General features: G+C 44.2%; 1 protein-coding gene and 1 non-coding gene across 2 annotated transcripts in view; one reads left to right on the top strand and one right to left on the bottom strand.

The window, feature by feature from the left end:
- LOC138071965 (epidermal growth factor-like protein 6) overlaps positions 1-22,669 on the top strand; it is a 175,609-nt gene that overhangs the window by 97,498 nt on the left and 55,442 nt on the right. The window lies entirely within an intron of this gene.
- LOC138072050 (U6 spliceosomal RNA) lies at positions 7,637-7,744 on the bottom strand. The gene has a single exon (XR_011144206.1). It is a non-coding gene; the product is annotated as a U6 spliceosomal RNA (small nuclear RNA).

Below are 22,669 nucleotides of genomic sequence, written 5' to 3'. Positions count from 1 at the left end.
TTAGGTCAGTAAAATTGCTTGGTATTTGGCCAGTATGGTTCTCGTAATCGTGAATGCGCTTTCCAGGAGATTTTTCTGGTGCCAGGAAAGATTGGAGATGGGAGGAGAAAGGGATTACATTGGGGAAAACCATTAGATAGCATCACCAACTCAGTGGACATTTGTTTGAGCATGCCCCGGGAGTTAGTGACAGATAGGAAAGCTGGTTGGACAGAACTGAGCAAATGAACTGGACAGTTTTCTCGACTCAGGGATGGAACCGGGCCCTCCAATTTTGGCACTTTTTTTGTTTTGGGGTTTTTTTTTTAAATAGTGACTAGAGTCACCCTGATGGCTGAGACAGTAAAGAGTCTGCTTACAAAGCAGGAGACCCAGATTCTATCCTGGGGAAACTTCTCCTGGAGAAGGGAATGGCTACCCACTGCAGTATGCTTGCCTGGAGAATTCCATGGACAGAGGAGCCTGGAGGGCTACAGTCCATGAGATCACAAATTGTCTGCGCAGGACTGAGCACACGGGGTACTCTATTTCATTTGACATTATAGTGAACCTTCTCTGTGTCAAATGCAGCGCTCCTACATCATTTTCTTAAGCTGTCGACAACATCCTTTATTTGACACAAATCAGACTCAGAAGACATGGAGTCAGGGGCCTGGGAACAAGGGGCTGGAAGCGGGCTTCTCAGGAGCTGGGGGAAAGGAGCAAATCTCAGAGGCGGGGATCAGTGTTCATTTGCACAACCAGAATGCAATGTACGCAATATAGTTTCTATTTATTATTTCAATTTATCATAATTTTTTTAATGTAGTATTTTGAAGAATGAGCCTTCATCCTCTTAGGCACAAAGATCTGCTGCAAACTCTTGACCCGGACTTACACTTGATGCTCCTCAGCCTCACTGTGTTAGGAGTGAGCATCACCTCATCAGTATGTTCACAGGCTCTTTATGGTATGTTTACTCTTATCCTTGTTTCTACTGGAACTGAGTCTTTTGTCTCACTGAGGATTCGGTGAGGTAGGCCCAAGTAAGGATGAGGCGAGCTTCCAATAATTTTTGGAGGCCTTGTGAGATACACAAGGCCAATATTGTTGTGTGGAAGAATAGAATTTGAAACGTGGAGGGCTTTGGGCAGTTTTTCTACAGCTGCAGCAGTTAAGAGTTTGATGTGTATTTATCACATGAAATCGTGTCCTAGATTTTTAGTCAGTAAGATTTTCATAATCCTGAATGAGATTTTTTTTTGGTTTTTTGATTCTGGGAAAGATTGAAGACAGGAGAAAGGGACGACATTGACTCATTATATAGCACCCACCATCTCGGTGGACATGCGTTTGAACAAGCCCCAGGAGAACTGTTTGGAGAAGACTGAGCAAAGGAACTGGACAATGTTTATGACCCAGGGATGGAAACAGCTCCTCCTATATTGGTAGACAGCTTTTTTAAAAATTAGTGATTAGAGTCACTGTGGTGGCTTAGACAGTGAAGACTCTGCTTACAATGTGGGAGAAAGAGGTTTGCTCCTGGGGAAGAATCTCCTGGAGAAGGGAATGGCTACCCACTGCAGTATTCTTGTCTGGAGAATTCCATGGACAGAGGAGCCTGGAGGGCTACAGTCCATGGGGTCACAAATAGTTTGGCAGGCCTGTGCACTCAGGGCACTCTGTTTCATTTGACAGTATAGTGAACTTCGTGTCAAATGCAGCGCTCCTATATCAGTTTCTTAAGCCATCAACAAAATACTTTATTCGAAAGAAATTGGACCAAGAGCATTAAAGAGAATACATGGAGTCAAGGGCCTGGGAACAATGGACTGGAAGCTGGCTTCGTGGGAGCTGGGGTGGGAAAGGGGTGAATCTTGGGGGTGGGGATTCAGCATTCATTTGCATAACCAGAATGCACTCCTTGCAGTACGTTCAATTTATTATTTCCGTTTATCGTAGATTTAAACGTATTTTGAAGAATGAGCCTTCATCCCCCTATGTTGAAAGATCTGCTACAACCTCTTCATGGGGACGTACCCTTTTTTTGCTTCTCATCCTCAGTGTATTAGGAGTGAGCTCCCTCTTATCAGTATGGCCCAGGCGCAGTGTAATACCCATACTCCATTTCTTGCTTCTGCTTGAACTTCCTCTCTTGTGTTGTGGTGGAGACTAGGTCAAGTAGGGCCAAGAAAGAAATACTACTTCCATTACCAAACAAGTTTTGGAGGTCTTGTGAGACTAAACAAGATCAATATTCCTGTGTAGAAAAGTAGAAGTTGAGAAATAAATGATTTCGGGCAGGTTTTTTAGGTTCTTGAAGCTTTCTTTGTTTATCATTTCAGTTTGCAGGTTTGATTTTCAGTGAGTTTAAAGTGAAAAGCATTTAGTCGTGTCTCACTTTTTGTGACCGCATGCACTATGCAGTCCATGGAATGCTCCAGGCCACGATGCTGGAGTGGGTAGGCTCCCCCTTTTGCAGGGATCTTCGTAACCCAGGGGTTGAATCCAGGTCTCCCGTACTGTAGGCGGATTCTTTTCCAGCTGAGATACAAGGGAAAAACCCAATATCCATAAAACCACAATAGGCTTTTTCAAGTGAAGACAGGATGGCCGATCAGACACAACTGAGCAAAGAAACCAGACAGATTTTTCACTACCCACGAACAGAACCCGGGCCTTGTAATATTGGCAGACGGCTTTTTTTTTTTTTTTTCTTTTGCTGATTAGAGTTTCTCTTATGGCTTAGAGTGGAGAAGGCAATGGCACCCCACTCTAGTACTCTTGCCTGGAAAATCCCATGGATGGAGGAGCCTGGTAGGCTGCAATCCGTGGGGTCACTGAGTCAGACACGACTGAGTGACTTCACTTTCACTTTTCACTTTCATGCATTGGAGAAGGAAATGGAAACCCACTCCAGTGTTCTTGCCTGGAGAATCCCAGGGACAGGGGAGCCTGGTGGGCTGCCATCTATGGGGTCACACGGAGTTGGACACGACTGCAGCGACTTAGCAGCAGCAGCAGATGGCTTAGACAGCCTGCTTTCAATGCGGTACACCCAGGCTCAGTTCCTGGGGAAGATTCTCCTGAGACGAGAATGGCTACCCACTGCAGTATTCTTGCCTGGTGAATCCCATGGACAGAGGAGTCAGACAGTTTCTGGTCGGACACGCCTGAGCGACTTTCAGAGAGAGCCACCTGGAAAAAGGAGAACTCTTTCTGTGTGATCCCGCGTTTCTGTCACACGTGTAAATGTCTTTTGGGCTGTGCTTTGTTTTCTGTAGTGTCAGTCACTCAGTCCTGTGGGACTGTTAGCCACCCTATGGACTGTAAGCTGCCGGGTTCCTCTGTCTGTGGAATTCTCCAGGCCAGAATACTGCAGTGAGTTTCCATTCCCTTCTGCAGGGACTCTTCCCGACCCAGATTTCAAACCCGAGTCTCCTGCATTGCAGGCCAATTGTTTACCATGTGAGTCACACTTTTTTTTTTTCCTAATCCAGTTATTACTGCTGGATTTAGTGGTAGTCAACTTTCACAGCTGCATTATTCATATAGGCTCGTTTTCTTTGTTCATAAACTTATGTAGGTAGGTCGTAAACTTATGTGGTAGATGTGTTCTTTCTCTTCTCCCCCCTCCCACTCCAGGATGTAATATCGGTAAAAATTCATAGAAGTTCTCAGGCTTCCCTGGTAGCTCAGCTGGTAAAGAATCCCCCTTCCATGCAAGAGACCTAGGTTCGATTCCTGGGCCAGGAAGATCCCCTGGAAAAGAGAACAGCTACCCACTCCAGTATTCTGGGCTGGAGAATTCCATGCACTTTATAGTTCATGGGAGTCATTTTAGACACCCTATGAGAATTGCTGATCAAAGTGTATATCTAACTTTTCATTTATGTAATGCCAATTTTTGCTTTTCCTCCAAAGACTGTACCTGTGCACACTCAACAGCACTATATCAACATTTCACTGTTTCACATGCCCAGCAACTTTTGTTTTCAGGCTTTTAGGATTTTTGACCATCTGGGAGGTGTGCAACCCATCATTTAAAGTATTTACATATAATTTCACTGTATGGAGGAGCCATCACTTGTTCAAATCAAATTTCTGGTGTAGGGTGTATAGATAGTTTCCAATTTTTATTTTATGCTCGAAGCAGTGGTTGTCCAATTACTTCCTCAGGACAAATTTGAAGAGTGAAATTGCTGGACTAAATGTTCCACACATTGAAATTTTTGACCTATATTTTCCACCTGTCACCTGGAAAGATTTTACAACTTTACATTCATATCTGCAGTATTTGCACACCTTTAGTCCCAAAAGCATTTCAAAAGCAGCTTAAAAAAAAAAAAAACAAACTAAGTTTTATATATGCTTAATATTTTCTTTTTCTTTTTTTTTTTTTGCTTTTTTAAAATTTATTTTTTAATTGAAGGATAATTGCTTTCAGAATTTAATTTTAAAGGCCAATGACACAGGGCTCTCAGAAGAGCAAAACCTATAATTGCTTTTTCGCATCCCAGTTCCCACTTCCCAGAAACAACCATTTTCAGTCCTTAGCAGTTTCATCTGTTTGCTTCTATAACTTTTAGTATGCTTATACAGCTCTTCCTTTGCTTTGTTTTAAACTGTAGCAGACAGGTTAGATGCCCACTCTGATATCAATTTTTCCTCAACGTTCAGAAATAGCTTAGAATTCCTGAGCTTTCCAGGGTTCTGAAGCATTAAAGTGTCCTTGTCCCCACTTGGCTGCTGTTACCTGCTCTCCTGTTTTGTCAATAAGACCATATCTTTTCTTTTGATTCCTTTACTGTCATTTAGTGGGGTTTTGTGGACACAGTAGAGATAAATGGATATATCTAATCTGCCATATTCAACCTGGAATCTGAAGATACTGTAGATTTTATTATCATTATAATTATTATTATTTGGTTGCGCTAGAATCCCAGGGACGGGGAAGCCTGGTGGGCTGTCGTCTATGGGGTCACGCAGAGTCGGACACAACTGAAGTGATTTAGCAGCAGCAGCATAGGGTTTGGGAGACCTTAGTTCCCCATTCAGGGATTGAGCCTCTGCCCCTGAAGTGGAGTCCCAACCACTGGGCCGTCAGGGAATTCCCGTTACTTTTAGAAAACTTAAAAAAAAAAAAAACCTGAAAATAGAGTAGCATCTATGTTAGAAAGGCCTCTCCGAAAATAGGTTAACAAGTGGGGCGTGGACGGATGTTAAGAAACATGGAATCAGCTGAGCGCCCCCTTCTGGAATATTCTGCCCAAAGCAGTCTGTGGCCCCTTATTTCCCCCGGGGCCTCTTTGTTCAGGGCCCAGCGTTTCACAATCATGGCAGTCCACCAAAGGAGTCAGGGAGTTTCTAAACATCCTATGCCCAGGACTCCACGCTGGGCCAATTAAATTATTCTGTGTGAGGGGACTGGGCATCAGCATTTTTAAAGCTCTTAAGTGGTTCTGGAGTGCAGAGTCACTGTTCTCGGCTAAGCAGCTCACTGGTTTAGCCCGTTTATAACAGCATGGCAATATTTGGACCGTAATCCATCCCGTGCTCTTGTTATGCAGTTACTTTTGTGTGTTGTCTAGATTCCGAATAGTGTCTATTTTCATGCTTTAATTTCATAAGCATGTCTTCTGTTAATCTGAGTAAGGAAGCCCACAGTGGCGTTAACATAGTATTGTCGTGCCACACTCATTTGGCAGAGGCACAGGATTTAGCTCAGTCCACATCACACTTATACTCTGCAGTAAGTCGCCGTGACAGAGTGAAAACTGTCCAGTGATGTGGCCATTTTCCTGTATCTGGATTTTTGCATGGCTGGAGTACAGTAATGGCGGAGAATATTATGGTCTTAATGATTATTATTGTGATTATAACGTGGATACTTGAGTCATAGTCACCAAAACCCTCCATTATTATGAATTGATCCAATGTCTGTATGGGGTCGCAAAGAGTGGACACGACTGAGCGCAGCCGCAAGCACTATATTACCCCCTCCCCGCCCCCCATAACCTGCCCTGCAAAGCCTTATTGAGAACAGGCTTAATTCTTAGAGGGGCTGGTTAGTCTTGCTGAGTTTTAGCTTTAGCCTGCAAAAATATAGTCATTGCTCATCATGGTTATCAGAAAAGAACAAGATGGGTCAATATATATCATCGTGACAGAAGGAGGGGAAAATCCTACAACAGATTTAGAGTAAAGGACTGTGTGGAGCGAATTCTCTGGTGGTTAGGATTCTGTGCTTTCGTTGCCGAGAGAGCGGGTTCAGTCCCTGCTGGGGGACTAAGATCCTACAAGCTGAGTGAAGCCACTCCCACCAAAAAAAAAAGATGGTGACTGGGTTACAGTGATGTTTTATAATGAAGGACAGGTTACTGAATTTGAGAAGTCTACAGTGGTCTGACTAGTCAAGGCTATGGTTATTCCAGTGGTCATGTATGGATGTTAGAGTTGGACTGTGAAGAAAGCTGAGTGCCAAAGAATTGATGCTTTTGAGCTGTGGTGTTGGAGAAGACTCTTGAGAGTCCCTTGGACTGCAAGGAGATCCAGCCAGTCCTTCCTAAAGGAGATCAGGCCTGTGTGTTCATTGGAAGGACTGATGCTGAAGCTGAAACTCCAGTACTTTGGCCCCCTCATGTGAAGAGTTGACTCATTGGAAAAGACTCTGATGCTGGGAGGGATTGGGGGCAGGAGGAGAAGGGGACAACAGAGGATGAGATGGCTGGATGGCATCACCGACTCCATGGATGTGAGTCTGAGTGAACTCCGGGAGTTGGTGATGGACAGGGAGGCCTGGTGTGAGGCGATTCATGGGGTCGCAAAGAGTCAGACACGACTGAGCGACTGAACTGAACTGAACTGAACTGAACTGACAATGCAAATAAAATGTGTTCTTAAAACTCAAGACTATCTCAGGGCAGTTTCAGCTCTAACAATAGGAGCTGAGAGGTCTTCTATACCAGGAGAGACTTTTTAGTTTTCAGGAAAAACAGTAACATTTAAACCTTAAAGAAATCAGGATGCACTGAATAAATGCTATAAAATATTGTAGTTTAACAACTGAAATCATAAATGGCTTTATCTAAACAAATCCCTCAGTGTGAAGATCACACAACCAAAGTGATTTGTGAGAAATGCATAACTGCATGAAATTAAAGCTTCATGAATGTATGTCATCTGCCATGACTTACTAGTTTTCCAAGCATCTTTGGGGGCACTGTAACATGCATTTTGTCATTTTATTTTCTTCTTATCAACATAGTTAGATACTTTCATGAACTAATCATTCATGAAAATAGTCTGTCTTCTCCTAATGAAACTAATTGAGTGTATTAACTATATCAAAATTTCTACCACATATTTTTTAAAACTCAAAAATAATTTCTTAAAATTGAATGCACCTAATTTCAGGGTTGAAAGATGTGTATCTTTACTTTAAAATGGTGGGAAAATTTACCAGAAAGAGCAACCTACCAAATAATTCACACTATAGAAGCACACACAGAGTCCTATTTTTTAATACCTAAAGCAGTCAAGAAGGCAAATAAAAAATGGCAAGTTGTATGTAATCTTAAGTTTTCTTTTGGTAAACTTTAAAAATATTCTGTGAATCCTATTCATAATATTATTTTTTTTAATGTTCAAAACTATAAGAAATATGGAACACTTCTCTGAATTTGTGTGTCATCCTTGCACAGAGGCCATACTAATCTCTGTATCACTCGAGTTTTAGTATATGTGCTATTGAAGCTTCTAGCACTGTAACATTACTTTGATTGTGCACAACCATCTTGGTTATAACAGAGCATCTGAAGGCACAATGAGTACAAATAGCTGCTTTATCTCCTAAAAGATAAGCTTTTTTAATTTTCAGATATGACACATTGAGCCTTGTCACTTGGTGTAAGTTGGCACTTCTGCGTATAGGAGATTCTGCCACTGTGACAAGTGCATGGTAGCAGCACACAACCTCCTGAGATTGGCAAGGTCAGCTGAGGATTGGACTTACTTGCCATCAACTGCTGTAATCGCAAAATAGATGGATATTGTTAATTCTTGTGTGATATTGACTCCATGCACCTAAAATAGGCTTTAAAGACTTAGTATGGTTTGATGCTCTATTTACCTTTTAAATGATTTTTGTTATTTAGGTTTATGTGCATAAACACATCATCATCCATCCAGCCTTCACAGCCTTAAGGGTGGGCACACCAGCCCTTAGATGCTGCCTGAGAACCTCAGAAAAAGCTCGTGAACATGTAACATGGTTCTCAGAAAGCCTTGCCTCTGTGCTTGCTAGAGTGCACACTCTGAAATGGACTGTGAGAAATATCTGATTCAGCAGGATTATTCATTGTCCCCCTGGGAACTTGGATCCTCTTAATTTGGGCCTGTGGAAAGGGGAATGGGCAATGGGTGACAACTGGAGGCACTTGCAACTAGAAAGTCAGTGTCAGCTGAGGATGCTACAGGAAGAGTAAAAAGCACCAGAAAGTTCTGTTGCCCTGAGCACATCAGTGCATTTGTGGAGTGCTGTCAACTCCTGCATGCTGTCTCACTTGTGTCTGACTCTGCGACCCCATGGACTGTAGCCCACCAGGCTCCTCTGCCCATGGGATTCTCTAGGCAAGAATACTGGAGTGGGTTTCCATATCCTCCTCCAGGGGATCTTCCCGACCCAGGGATCAAATCCGGGTATCCTGCCTCTCCTGTGTGACAAGCAAATTCTTTACCACTAAGCCACTGGAGAAGTCCATGTATATACTTATTAACTTTTCTCCAAAGAATTACCCCACACACTCTGGTTAATAATGGGGAGCACCCCAAGTGCTCAGATCAGTGGAGAAATAACTCCAGAAAGAATGAAGGGATGGAGCCAAAGCAAAAACAATAGCCAGCTGTGGATGTGACTGGTGATAGAAGCAAGGTCCGATGCTGTAAAGACCAATATTGCATAGAAACCTGGAATGTCAGGTCCATGAATCAAGGCAAATTGGAAGTGGTCAAACAGGAGATGGCAAGAGTGAATGTCAACATTCTAGGAATCAGCGAACTAAAATGGACTGGAATGGGGGAATTTAACTCAGATGATCATTATATCTACTACTGCGGGCAGGAATCCCACAGAAGAAATGGAGTAGCCATCATGGTCAACAGAAGAGTCCAAAATGCAGTACTTGGATGCGATCTCAAAAACGACAGAATGATCTCTGTTCGTCTCCAAGGCAAACCATTCAATATCACAGTAATCCAAGTCTATGCCCCAACCAGTAACGCTGAAGAAGCTGAAGTTGAACGGTTCTATGAAGACCTACAAGGCCTTTTAGAACTAACACCCAAAAAAGATGTCTTTTTCATTCTAGGGGACCGGAATGCAAAAGTAGGAAGTCAGGAAACACCTGCAGTAACAGGTAAATTTGGCCTTGGAATGCGGAATGAAGCAGGGCAAAGACTAATAGAGTTTTGCCAAGAAAATGCACTGGTCATAGCAAACACCCTCTTCCAACAACAGAAGAGAAGACTCTACACATGGACATCACCACATGGTTGACACCGAAATCAGATTGATTATATTCTTTGCAGCCAAAGATGGAGAAGCTCTATACAGTCAACAAAAACAAGACCAGGAGCTGACTGTGGCTCAGATCATGAACTCCTTATTGCCAAATTCAGACTTAAATTGAAGAAAGTAGGGAAAACTGCTAGACCATTCAGGTATGACCTAAATCAAATCCCTTATGATTATACAGTGGAAGTGAGAAATAGATTTAAGGGCCTAGATCTGATAGATAGAGTGCCTGATGAACTATGGAATGAGGTTCGTGACATTGTACAGGAGACAGGGATCAAGACCATCCCCATGGAAAAGAAATGCAAAAAAGCAAAATGGCTGTCTGGGGAGGCCTTACAAATAGCTGTGAAAAAAAGAGAGGCGAAAAGCAAAGGAGAAAAGGAAAGATATAAGCATCTGAATGTAGAGTTCCAAAGAATAGCAAGAAGAGATAAGAAAGCCTTCTTCAGCGATCAATGCAAAGAAATAGAGGAAAACAACAGAATGGGAAAGACTAGAGATCTCTTCAAGAAAATTAGAGATATCAACGGAACATTTCATGCAAAGATGGGCTCGATAAAGGACAGAAATGGTATGGACCTAACAGAAGCAGAAGATATTAAGAAGAGGTGGCAAGAATACACAGAAGAACTGTACAAAAAAGGTCTTCATGACCCAGATAATCACGATGGTGTGATCACTCATCTAGAGCCAGACATCCTGGAATGTGAAGTCAAGTGGGCCTTAGAAAGCATCACTACAAACAAAGATAGTGGAGGTGATGGCATTCCAGTTGAGCTATTTCAAATCCTGAAAGATGATGCTGTGAAAGTGCTGCCCTCAATATGCCAGCAAATTGGGAAAACTCAGCAGTGGCCACAGGACTGGAAAAGGTCAGTTTTCATTCCAATCCCAAGGAAAGGCAATGCCAAAGAATGCTCAAACTTCCGCACAATTGCATTCATCTCACATGCAAGTAAAGTAATGCTCAAAATTCTCCAAGCCAGGCTTCAGCAATACGTGAACTGTGAACTTCCAGATGTTCAAGCTGGTTTTAGAAAAGGCAGAGGAAGCAGAGATGAAATTGCCAACATCCGCTGGATCATGGAAAAAGCAAGAGAGTTCCAGAAAAACATCTATGTCTGCTTTATTGACTATGCCAAAGCCTTTGACTGTGTGGATCACAAGAAACTGTGGAAAATTCTGAAAGAGATGGGAATACCAGACCACCTGACCTGCCTCTTGAGAAATCTTTATGCAGGTCAGGAAGCAACAGTTAGAACTGGACATGGAACAACAGACTGGTTCCAAATAGGAAAAGGAGTACGTCAAGGCTGTATATTGTCACCCTGCTTATTTCACTTATATGCAGAGAACATCATGCGAAATGCTGGGCTGGAAGAAACACAAGCTGGAATCAAGATTGCCGGGAGAAATATCAATAACCTCTGATATGCAGATGACACCACCCTTATGGCAGAAAGTGAAGAGGAACTAAAAAGCCTCTTGATGAAAGTGAAAGTGGAGAGTGAAAAACTTGGCTTAAAGTTCAACATTCAGAAAACGAAGATCAGGCATCCGGTCCCATCACTTCATGGGAAATGGATGGGGAAACAGTGGAAACAGTGTCAGACTTTATTTTGGGGGGCTCCAAAATCACTGCAGCTGGTGATTGCAGCCATGAAATTAAAAGACGCTTACTCCTTGGAAGAAAAGTTATGAGCAACCTAGACAGCATATTCAAAAGCAGAGACATTATTTTGCCGACTAAGGTCCATCTAGTCAAGGCTATGGTTTTTCCAGTAGTCATGTATGGATGTGAGAGTTGGACTGTGAAGAAGGCTGAGTGCCGAAGAATTGATGCTTTTGAACTGTGGTGTTGGAGAAGACTCTTGAGAGTCCCTTGGACTGCAAGGAGATCCAACCAGTCCATTCTGAAGGAGATCAGCCCTGGGATTTCTTTGGAAGGAATGATGCTAAAGCTGAAGCTCCAGTACTTTGGCCACCTCATGCGAAGAGACAAGACTCTGAATCTGGGAGGGATTGGGGGCAGGAGGAGAAGGGGACAACCGAGGATGAGATGGCTGGATGGCATCACGGAGTCTATGGACATGAGTCTGAGTGAAATCCAGGAGTTGGTGATGGACAGGGAGGCCTGGCGTGCTGTGATTCATGGTGTTGCAAAGAGTTGGACACGACTGAGCGACTGAACTGAACTGAACCCAGAGTGCTCAGATTCCTCAGTCACCTTATATTCTTAAAAGTCCTGCCAAGATTGGGATCCAAGGTCACGGTTTAAAGCAGAAATCCCATTTCGGCCTGTTGGTGGCAAGGACACAGAAGGGAAATGGGCAGAGTCCTGGGCTTATCTTCAGAGAAAGCTCCAGGCCCCAACAAGCATGTATGGAAGTGCTCCTAAGTCATCAGACCTCTGAGGCAGGGCACAAAAGGCCTTGGGAACGCACGCATGAAATTTCAAATTATTCCTCTAAAAACTAAAAATAGAGTTGCCAGATGATCCAGCAATCCCACTCCCGGGCCACTCCCAGGCATGTATCTGGACAAAAATATAATTCTAAAAGATGCATGCTAGTTCATAGCAACACTACTTACAATAGCCAAGACATGGAAAGAATTTGTGCTATAAGAAGCCATCCTCAGCCATGTCTCCTGGGTTTCCTCTGTGGGAGTTGCTAAGCACAGCTGGCCTCCTCGGGGGCTGGGGGATATACTGCTACTGCTGCTGCTAAGTCGCTTCGGTTGTGTCTGACTCTGTGCGACCCCATAGACGGCAGCCCACCAGGCTCCCCCGTCCCTGGGATTCTCCAGGCAAGAACACTGGAGTGGGTTGCCATTTCCTTCTCCAGTGCATGAAAGTGAAAAGTGAAAGTGAAGTCGCTCAGTCCAACTCTTAGCGACCCCATGGACAGCAGCCTACCAGGCTCCTCCATACATGGGATTTTCCAGGCAAGAGTACTGGAGTGGGGTACCATTGCCTTCTCCAGGGATGTAGTAGGTCAGTATTTTACACCTGAAAATAGAGAATGTTCATTTTTCTAATAAAAATATCTTAAGGGACAATGAGACAGGATATGCCTCCCGAGGGAAGATCACACCATACCCTACAGAGTTGCCAAAGATATTGAACTTGAGACCATTCAGATCTCTGGATCCACATGACAGCAGAAGGGAATAAAGGAAACAAGGCCATGTTGAGTCACCCAAGAAGAGGAAACAGCAAACCCCAGACACTGAAAAATGGTGTGGGTCAAATGGCCAGAATATTTCAACAGATAAATTATAAGAAAGGGACAGAAGGGAGTCTATGGATTCAAAGACTCAAAAGACACATTAAGTTTTTAAAAATGAGCTAGACCAAATCACAACGACTAGGGAGAAGACCCTGTGTAATAAAATGATAAGGAAACAAAAGGAAGTGATTGCTGTGAAAGAGCACTGGGTCCTTTGGGACTTGGCCTGAGATGGGCACTGGGAGGGGCTGGTGCAGCTTGAGCTCTTGACCTGCATGGTGGTTACAAGGGTGCTTATCTTGTAAAAATTCATTAAGGTACATTGGATTTCATAGTAATGATTGAAAAACAGAAAAGCAGTCCCTTATGAACTAGGCAATGATGTTTCTAGAAGCTGGCTCTGGGTGTTCTTCTGAACAGAAATATTTCACAGAGCATCAGTGTCAGACAAGGCCACTGCATGACCAGGAGTAATCAAGACAAAATGTGTGATAGACAGGGCATCCTGAAGTATCACAGTCCATGGGGTTACAAAATAGTCAGACACGACTGATGGAATTAACTGAGCAGAACAAAGCCTAACCTTGGAATTTCATCTGATAACCACACAGAAAACTCTTAAATATAATGAGCCCAGAAAAATAGCCTGCTTCAAAGATTTCAGTTTGCAAGTTCTGTTTTTGCATACAGCAATGTTGGCCTTGTTTCTCTCACAAGGCCTCCAAAAATTGAGAGTAACGCAGTGATGTTTCTCCCCCAGAGCTAACCAACCGGATACTAAGGACAATGCAAAAGACTCAACTTGAGCACGAACACACATAACACAGTTCGGGTGAGGAGCGTCAAGGGTAGGCCAGGTCAAGAGTTTGCAACAGATCTTTTCTCTTAAGTGACTGAAGGCTCATTCTTCAAAACACAACGTTTATAAGAAATTATGATGAATTGAAACTATATTGCATGCAGTGCATGCTGCTTATGCAAATATTCACTGAGTCCCCGCCCCTGAGATTTGCCCCTTTCCCCTCCCCAGCACCCGGGAAGCCAGCTTCCAGTCCCTCGTTCCCAGGCCCCTGACTCCATGTTTTCTCCTCCTCGACACTCTGAGTCTGATTTCTTTTCAATAAGGATGTTTTTGACAGCTTAAGATAATGATATATGGGTGCTACATTTAACACAGAAAGGTTCACTATAATGTCAAATGAAATAGTGTGCAAAATCTCCTCAGTTGTGCCCAGACTATTTGCAACCCCATGGAATATAGCCCTCCAGGCTCCTCTGTCCATGGAATTCTCCAGGCAAGAACACTGCAGTGGGTAACCATTCCCTTCTCCAGGAGAAGCTCCCCAGGATCAAACCTGGGTCTTCCGCTTCATGAACAGACTCTCTACTGTCCCAGAAATCAGGGGGACTCTAATCACTATCTTTTTTTTAATTGACTGCCAAAATAGGAGGGCCTGGTTTCATCCGTGGGTCACGAAAATTGAGGAGTTCATTTCCTCAGTTCTGTCCGACTGGATTTCCTATCCATCACTAATACCCAGCGCATGCGCAAACTCATGTCCACCAAGTCGATGATGCTATCTAATAGTTTTCCCCAATGTTGTCCCTTCCTATTCCCATCTTCAATCTTTCCTGGCACCAGAAAAATCTCCTAGAAAGCCCATTCACGGTTATGAGAACCTTACCGACCAAAATCAGTCCTGAATATTCCTTGAAAGAACTGATGCAGACACTGAAACTCCAATACTTAGCTGACCTGATGCAAAGAACTGACTTACTGGAAACGACCCTGATGCTGGGAAGGACTAAAGGTGGAAGGAGAAGAGATGACAGAAAATGAAATGGTTAGATAGCACCATTGATTCGAACAAAATGAGTATGAGTAAATTTCAAGAATGTGTGATAGACAAGGCATCCTGAAGTGTCACAGTCCATGGGATTACAAAATAGTCGGACACGACAGACAGAGTCAACTGAGCACAGCGAAGCCTAACCTCGGAATTTCACCCCGATAGTCGCACAGAGAGCTCTTAAATATAAGAAGCCCAGAAACAAAGCCTGACTCAAGGCTTTCACTTTGCAAAGTCTGTTTTTCCATACAGTGATGTTGGCCTTGCTTCTCTCAAGGCCTCCAAAAATTGAGAGTAACACAGTGAGGTTTCTCTCCCAGTCCTAACCTATCGAGTACTAAACACACGGCAAAAGACCCCACTTGGACACAAGCACACATAACACAGTTAGGGTGAAGAGCGTCAAGGGTAAGTCCGGGTCAAGAGTTTACAACAGATGTTTTCTCTTAAGCGACTAAAGGCTCATTCTTCAAACCACAACATTTAAAAGAAATTATGATAAATTGAAAATATATTGCATGTAGTGCATGCTGGTTATGCAAATATTAATTGAGTCCCCGCCCCCAAGATTCGCCCCTTTCCCCGCCCCAGCACCTGGGAAGTCAGCTTCCAATCCCTTGTTCCCAGGCCCCTGACTCCATGTTTTCTCCTCCTCGACACTCTGAGTCTGATTTCTTTTGAATAAGGATTTTGTTGACAGCTTACAATAATGATATATGGGCGCTGCATTTGACACAGAGAAGGTTCACTATAATGTCGACTGAGATTGCCGAACCTCCTCAGTCATGCCCAGATTATTTGTGAACCCCACGGACTATAGCCCTCCATGCTCCTCTGTCCATGGAATTCTCCAGGTAAGAATTCTGCAGTGGGTAACCATTCCCTTCTCCAGGAGAAGCTTCCCCAGGATCGAACCTGGGTCTCCTGCTTTGTGAATGGACTCCTTGCTCTCAGTGACTCTAATCACTATTTAAAAAAAAAAAAAAAGGTGACTGCCAATATAGTACAATATAGTAGGGCCCAGTTCCATCCCTGAGTCGTGAAAATTGTGCAGTTCGTTTGCTGAGTCTTATCCGACCAGCCTTCCTTGCTTGCTCAAACTCATGTCCATTCAGTTGGTGATGCCATCTAATTGCTTTTTGCACTGTGGTCCCTTTCTCCACCTGCTTTCAATCTTTCCCAGCACCAAAAAATCTCTTGGATATCCCCTTTCAGTGTTACGGGAATCTGACCAAAGATTCCCATACAAGATGGAGGAGTAGAAGGTCGTGCCCTCATCCTCTCCTGGGAGAAGTCCAAAATTACAACTCAGTGCTGAACAACCATCAACAGAATGTTGGATCCCACCAAAAAAAGATACCCCACGTCTAAGGGCAAAGGACAAGCCCAAACAAGATAGTAGGAGGGGTGAAATTTCGTTTAGAATCAAATCCCATACCCGCCAGTGACACTTGGAGACCTCAAAGAAAGCCTTGTGCACAGCAGAGCTCAGAAACCCCACTGAGACTGAGCCAGAACTGTGTGTGAGTGTCTCCCGTGGAGGGACGGTGGGTCAGCAGTGGCCTGCCGCAGGGGCAGGGGCTCTGTGTGCAGGAGCCCTGGTCACACACCCTGTGGCATAAGCCCTCTTGGAGGAGGTCACCATTAACCCCAACCATAGAGCCCCCGAGCAGATGACCCACAAACTGCAGAACAATCATACCAAAGAAATTCTCGCACTGTTAAGGAAGTTCTAGGACCCACAACAGATTTACCAACCTGGGGATCTGGCAAGGGAACTGAGAACCCCCAAGGAATTTGACTGTGGAGGCCAGTGGGATTTGCTTACAGAACTTACACAGGACTGGGGAAACAGACTCTTGGAGGGCACAAACAAAACCTTGTGTGCACCAGGACCCAGGAGAAAGGAGCAGGGACCCCCACAAGGGACTGACCCAGGCTTGCCCGCGGGTGTCCAGGAGTCCCTGGCAGAGGCGTGGGTCGGCAGTATACTGCTGCAGGGTTGGGGGCACTGAGTGCAGCAGTGCCTGCCTGGGACCTTTGGAAGGAGGTGGCCATTATCTTCATTACCTCCACCTTAGTTTGGTCTCAGGTCAAACAACAGGGAGGGAAGACAGCCCCACCCATCAACAGAAAATTGGATTAAACATTTACTGAGCATGGTCCCGCCCATCAGAACAAGACCCAGTTTTTTCCCCACAGTCAGTCTCTCCCAGCAGGAAGCTTCCATAAGCCTCTTATCCTTATCTGTCAGAGGGCAGACAGAATGAAAACCAGTGTCAAAGAAAACTTCTCAAACTGATCACATGGACCACAGCCTTGTCTAACTCAGTGAAACTATGAGCCATGCCCTGTTCAGTTCAGTTCAGTCCCTGAGTCATGTCAGACTCTGCGACCCCATGAACTGCAGCACGCCAGGGTCTCTGTTCATCACCAACTCCGGGAACTTGCTCAAACTCATGTACATCAAGGCAGTGATGCCATCCAACCATCTCATTCTCTGTTGTCCCCTTCTCCTCATGCCTTCCATCTTTCCCAGCATCAGGGTCTTTTCTGATGATTCAGTTCTCCTATTTTGGAAGTCACCTTTTTTTTTTTTTAAATAGTGATTAGAGTCACCCTGATGGCTTATACAGTGAAGAGTCTGCTTACAAAGCGGGAGACCCAGATTCAATCCTCGGGAAGCTTCTCCTGGAGAAGGGAATGGCTACCCACTGCAATGTTCTTGCCTGGAGAATTCCATGGACAGAGGAGCCTGGAGGGCTATAGTCCATGGGGTCACAAATAGTCTGGGCACGATTGACGAGGTTCAGCACTCTATTTCATTCAACATTATCGTGAACCTCCGCTGTGTCAAATCCAGCACCCATATATCATTATCTTAAGCTGTCAACAATATCTTTATTGAGAAGAAATCAGACTCAGAGTGTCGAGGAAGAGAAAACATGGAGTCAGGGGCCTGGGAATAAGGGACAGGAAGTTGGTTTCCTGGGAGCTGGGGCGGGGAAAGGCGTGAATCTCGGGGGCGGAGACTCAGCGTTTATTTGCATAACCAGCATGCATTGCACGCAATATAGATTGAATTTACTCTTTTAATTCATTGTAGAGTTCTTTTAAACGTAATATTTCGATGAATGAACCCTCAGGCACTTACGGGAAAAGATCTGCCGCAAACTCTTGACCCAGACTTACCCTTGACGGTGCTCACCCTAACTGTATCAGGAGTGCTCGTTCTCAAGGTGGGTCTTTTGTGGTGCGTGACGGGTAGGTTTTGATAGACGTATAAGCTGCGCTTCCCACAATTTTTGGAGGCTTTGTGAGCTAAACAAAGCCAATATGGTTGTATACAAAAACAGACGTTCAGTTCGGTTTAGTCACTCATTCGTGTTCGACTTCTTGCAACCCCCATGAGTCGCAACATGCCAAGCCTCCCTGTTCATCACCGTCTTCCGCGTTCACTCAGACTCATGTCCATCAAGGCAATGCCACCCAGCCATCTCATCCTTGGTCATCTTCTTATTCTCTTGCCCCCCAGTCCCTCCCAGCATCAGAATCTTTTCCAATAAGTCAACTCTTTGCATGAGGTGGCCAAAGTACTGGAGTTTCAGCTTTAGCATCATTCCTTCCAAAAAAGTCCCAGGGCTGATCTCCTCCAGAATGGACTGGTTGGATCTCCTTGCAGTCCAAGGGACTCTCAAGAGTCTTCTCCAACACCACAGTTCAAAAGCATCAATTCTTCGGCACTCAGCCTTCTTCACAGTCCAACCCTCACATCCATACATGACTAGTGGAGAAACCATAGCTTTGACTAGATGGACCTTAGTCGGCAAAGTAATGTCTCTGCTTTTGAATATGCTATCTAGATTGGTCATAACTTTCCTTCCAAGGAGTAAGCGTCTTTTAATTTCATGGCTGCAGTCACCATCTGCAGTGATTTTGGAGCCCAAAAAGATAAAATCTGACACTGTTTCCACTGTTTCCCCATCTATTTCCCATGAAGTGGGAGACAAAATTTTTTTGACACAGGCCTTTTTGCTGGGGTTGTTAGAGTTAACAGTTTTCTGTGTGTTTGTTCCTTGTGTTAGGTTTTGGTCTGCTCAGTTGAACTCAGTCTTGTTTGATTGTTTTGTAACCCCGTACATTGTGGCTTTTCGGGTTTTCCTGTCACCCGTCCTGGGAGCTTACTCATACTTTTGAATCCATGGTGCTATGTAATTATTTCATTTTCTGTTTTCTTGTTTCTTCTCTGATCTTCAGTCTTTTCTAGCATCAGGGTCTTTTCCAGTAAGTCAGTACTTTGTATTAGGTGGCCAAAGTATTGGAATTTCAGTGTCAGCATCAGTTCTTCCAATGAATATTCAGGACTCATTTCCTTTAGGATGGACTGGTTGGATCTCCTTACAGTCCAAGGGACTCTCAAGCGTCTTTTCCAAGACCACAGTCAAAGAGCCTCAGTTCTTCGGACTTCAGCTTTCTTTACATAAGTGCAACTCTCACATCCTTACAGGAGTACTGGGAAAAAAAAATGCTTTGACTTGACGGACCATTTTCAGCCAAGTAATGTCTCTGCTTTTTAATATGCTGTCTTGGTTGGTCATAGCTTTTCTTCCAAGGAGCAAGTGCCTTTTAATGTCATGGCTGAAGTCACCGTCCTCAGTCATTTTAGAGCCCAAAAAAATAGTCAGTCACTGTTTCCATCGTTTCCCCATCTATTTGCCATGAAGTGATGGGACTGGATGCCATGATCTTCCCTTTTCTGAATTTTGAGTTTTAAGCCAACTTTTTCACTCTCCTCTTTCAGTTTCATCAAGAGGCTCTTTAGTTCTTCACTTTCTGCCATAATGGTGGTGTCATCTGCATATCTTTGGTTATTGATGCTTCTCCCTTCAGTGTTGATTCCAGTTTGTGCTTCATCCAGCCTGGCTTTTCACATGATGTACTCTGCATATAAGTTAAATAAGCAGGGTGACAATATGCAGCCTTGACTACTCCTTTCCCAATATGGACCCAGTCTGGGTTTCAATGTCTGGTTCTATTACTTCCTGACCTGCATACAGTTTTCTCAGGGGGCAGGTAAGGTTGTTAGGTCAGTAAAATTGCTTGGTATTTGGCCAGTATGGTTCTCGTAATCGTGAATGCGCTTTCCAGGAGATTTTTCTGGTGCCAGGAAAGATTGGAGATGGGAGGAGAAAGGGATTACATTGGGGAAAACCATTAGATAGCATCACCAACTCAGTGGACATTTGTTTGAGCATGCCCCGGGAGTTAGTGACAGATAGGAAAGCTGGTTGGACAGAACTGAGCAAATGAACTGGACAGTTTTCTCGACTCAGGGATGGAACCGGGCCCTCCAATTTTGGCACTTTTTTTGTTTTGGGGTTTTTTTTTTAAATAGTGACTAGAGTCACCCTGATGGCTGAGACAGTAAAGAGTCTGCTTACAAAGCAGGAGACCCAGATTCGATCCTGGGGAAACTTCTCCTGGAGAAGGGAATGGCTACCCACTGCAGTATGCTTGCCTGGAGAATTCCATGGACAGAGGAGCCTGGAGGGCTACAGTCCATGAGATCACAAATTGTCTGCGCAGGACTGAGCACACGGGGTACTCTATTTCATTTGACATTATAGTGAACCTTCTCTGTGTCAAATGCAGCGCTCCTACATCATTTTCTTAAGCTGTCGACAACATCCTTTATTTGATACAAATCAGACTCAGAACGTCGAGGAGAAGACATGGAGTCAGGGGCCTGGGAACAAGGGGCTGGAAGCGGGCTTCGCAAGAGCTGGGGGAAAGGCGCAAATCTCAGAGGCGGGGATCAGTGTTCATTTGCACAACCAGAATGCAATGCACGCAATATAGTTTCTATTTATTATTTCAATTTATCATAATTTTTTTAATGTAGTATTTTGAAGAATGAGCCTTCATCCTCTTAGGCACAAAGATCTGCTGCAAACTCTTGACCTGGACTTACCCTTGATGCTCCTCAGCCTCACTGTGTTAGGAGTGAGTGTCACCTCATCAGTATGTTCACAGGCTCTTTATGGTATGTTTACTCTTATCCTTGTTTCTACTGGAACTGAGTCTTTTGTCTCACTGAGGATTCGGTGAGGTAGGCCCAAGTAAGGATGAGGCGAGCTTCCAATAATTTTTGGAGGCCTTGTGAGATACACAAGGCCAATATTGTTGTGTGGAAGAATAGAATTTGAAACGTGGAGGGCTTTGGGCAGTTTTTCTACAGCTGCAGCAGTTAAGAGTTTGATGTGTATTTATCACATGAAATCGTGTCCTAGATTTTTAGTCAGTAAGATTTTCATAATCCTGAATGAGATTTTTTTTGGTTTTTTGATTCTGGGAAAGATTGAAGACAGGAGGAGAAAGGGACGACATTGACTCATTATATAGCACCCACCATCTCGGTGGACATGCGTTTGAACAAGCCCCAGGAGAACTGTTTGGAGAAGACTGAGCAAAGGAACTGGACAATGTTTATGACCCAGGGATGGAACCAGCTCCTCCTATATTGGTAGACAGCTTTTTTAAAAATTAGTGATTAGAGTCACTGTGGTGGCTTAGACAGTGAAGACTCTGCTTACAATGTGGGAGAAAGAGGTTTGCTCCTGGGGAAGAATCTCCTGGAGAAGGGAATGGCTACCCACTGCAGTATTCTTGTCTGGAGAATTCCATGGACAGAGGAGCCTGGAGGGCTACAGTCCATGGGGTCACAAATAGTTTGGCAGGCCTGTGCACTCAGGGCACTCTGTTTCATTTGACAGTATAGTGAACTTCGTGTCAAATGCAGCGCTCCTATATCAGTTTCTTAAGCCATCAACAAAATACTTTATTCGAAAGAAATCAGACCAAGAGCATTAAAGAGAATACATGGAGTCAAGGGCCTGGGAACAATGGACTGGAAGCCGGCTTCGTGGGAGCTGGGGTGGGAAAGGGGTGAATCTTGGGGGTGGGGATTCAGCATTCATTTGCATAACCAGAATGCACTCCTTGCAGTACGTTCAATTTATTATTTCCGTTTATCGTAGATTTAAACGTATTTTGAAGAATGAGCCTTCATCCCCCTATGTTGAAAGATCTGCTACAACCTCTTCATGGGGACGTACCCTTTTTTTGCTTCTCATCCTCAGTGTATTAGGAGTGAGCTCCCTCTTATCAGTATGGCCCAGGCACAGTGTGATACCCATACTCCATTTCTTGCTTCTGCTTGAACTTCCTCTCTTGTGTTGTGGTGGAGACTAGGTCAAGTAGGGCCAAGAAAGAAATACTACTTCCATTACCAAACAAGTTTTGGAGGTCTTGTGAGACTAAACAAGATCAATATTCCTGTGTAGAAAAGTAGAAGTTGAGAAATAAATGATTTCGGGCAGGTTTTTTAGGTTCTTGAAGCTTTCTTTGTTTATCATTTCAGTTTGCAGGTTTGATTTTCAGTGAGTTTAAAGTGAAAAGCATTTAGTCGTGTCTCACTTTTTGTGACCGCATGCACTATGCAGTCCATGGAATGCTCCAGGCCACGATGCTGGAGTGGGTAGGCTCCCCCTTTTGCAGGGATCTTCGTAACCCAGGGGTTGAATCCAGGTCTCCCGCACTGTAGGCGGATTCTTCTCCAGCTGAGATACAAGGGAAAAACCCAATATCCATAAAACCACAATAGGCTTTTTCAAGTGAAGACAGGATGGCCGATCAGACACAACTGAGCAAAGAAACCCAGACAGATTTTTCACTACCCACGAACAGAACCCGGGCCTTGTAATATTGGCAGACGGCTTTTTTTTTTTTCTTTTGCTGATTAGAGTTTCTCTTATGGCTTAGAGTGGAGAAGGCTATGGCACCCCACTCTAGTACTCTTGCCTGGAAAATCCCATGGATGGAGGAGCCTGGTAGGCTGCAATCCGTGGGGTCACTGAGTCAGACACGACTGAGTGACTTCACTTTCACTTTTCACTTTCATGCATTGGAGAAGGAAATGGAAACCCACTCCAGTGTTCTTGCCTGGAGAATCCCAGGGACAGGGGAGCCTGGTG

The sequence above is a fragment of the Capricornis sumatraensis genome, chromosome X, assembly GCF_032405125.1.
Source record: "Capricornis sumatraensis isolate serow.1 chromosome X, serow.2, whole genome shotgun sequence".
NCBI lineage: Eukaryota > Metazoa > Chordata > Mammalia > Artiodactyla > Bovidae > Capricornis > Capricornis sumatraensis.
Note: the sequence above shows the minus strand (reverse complement) of the source record. Positions and strands in the feature narration are given on the sequence as shown.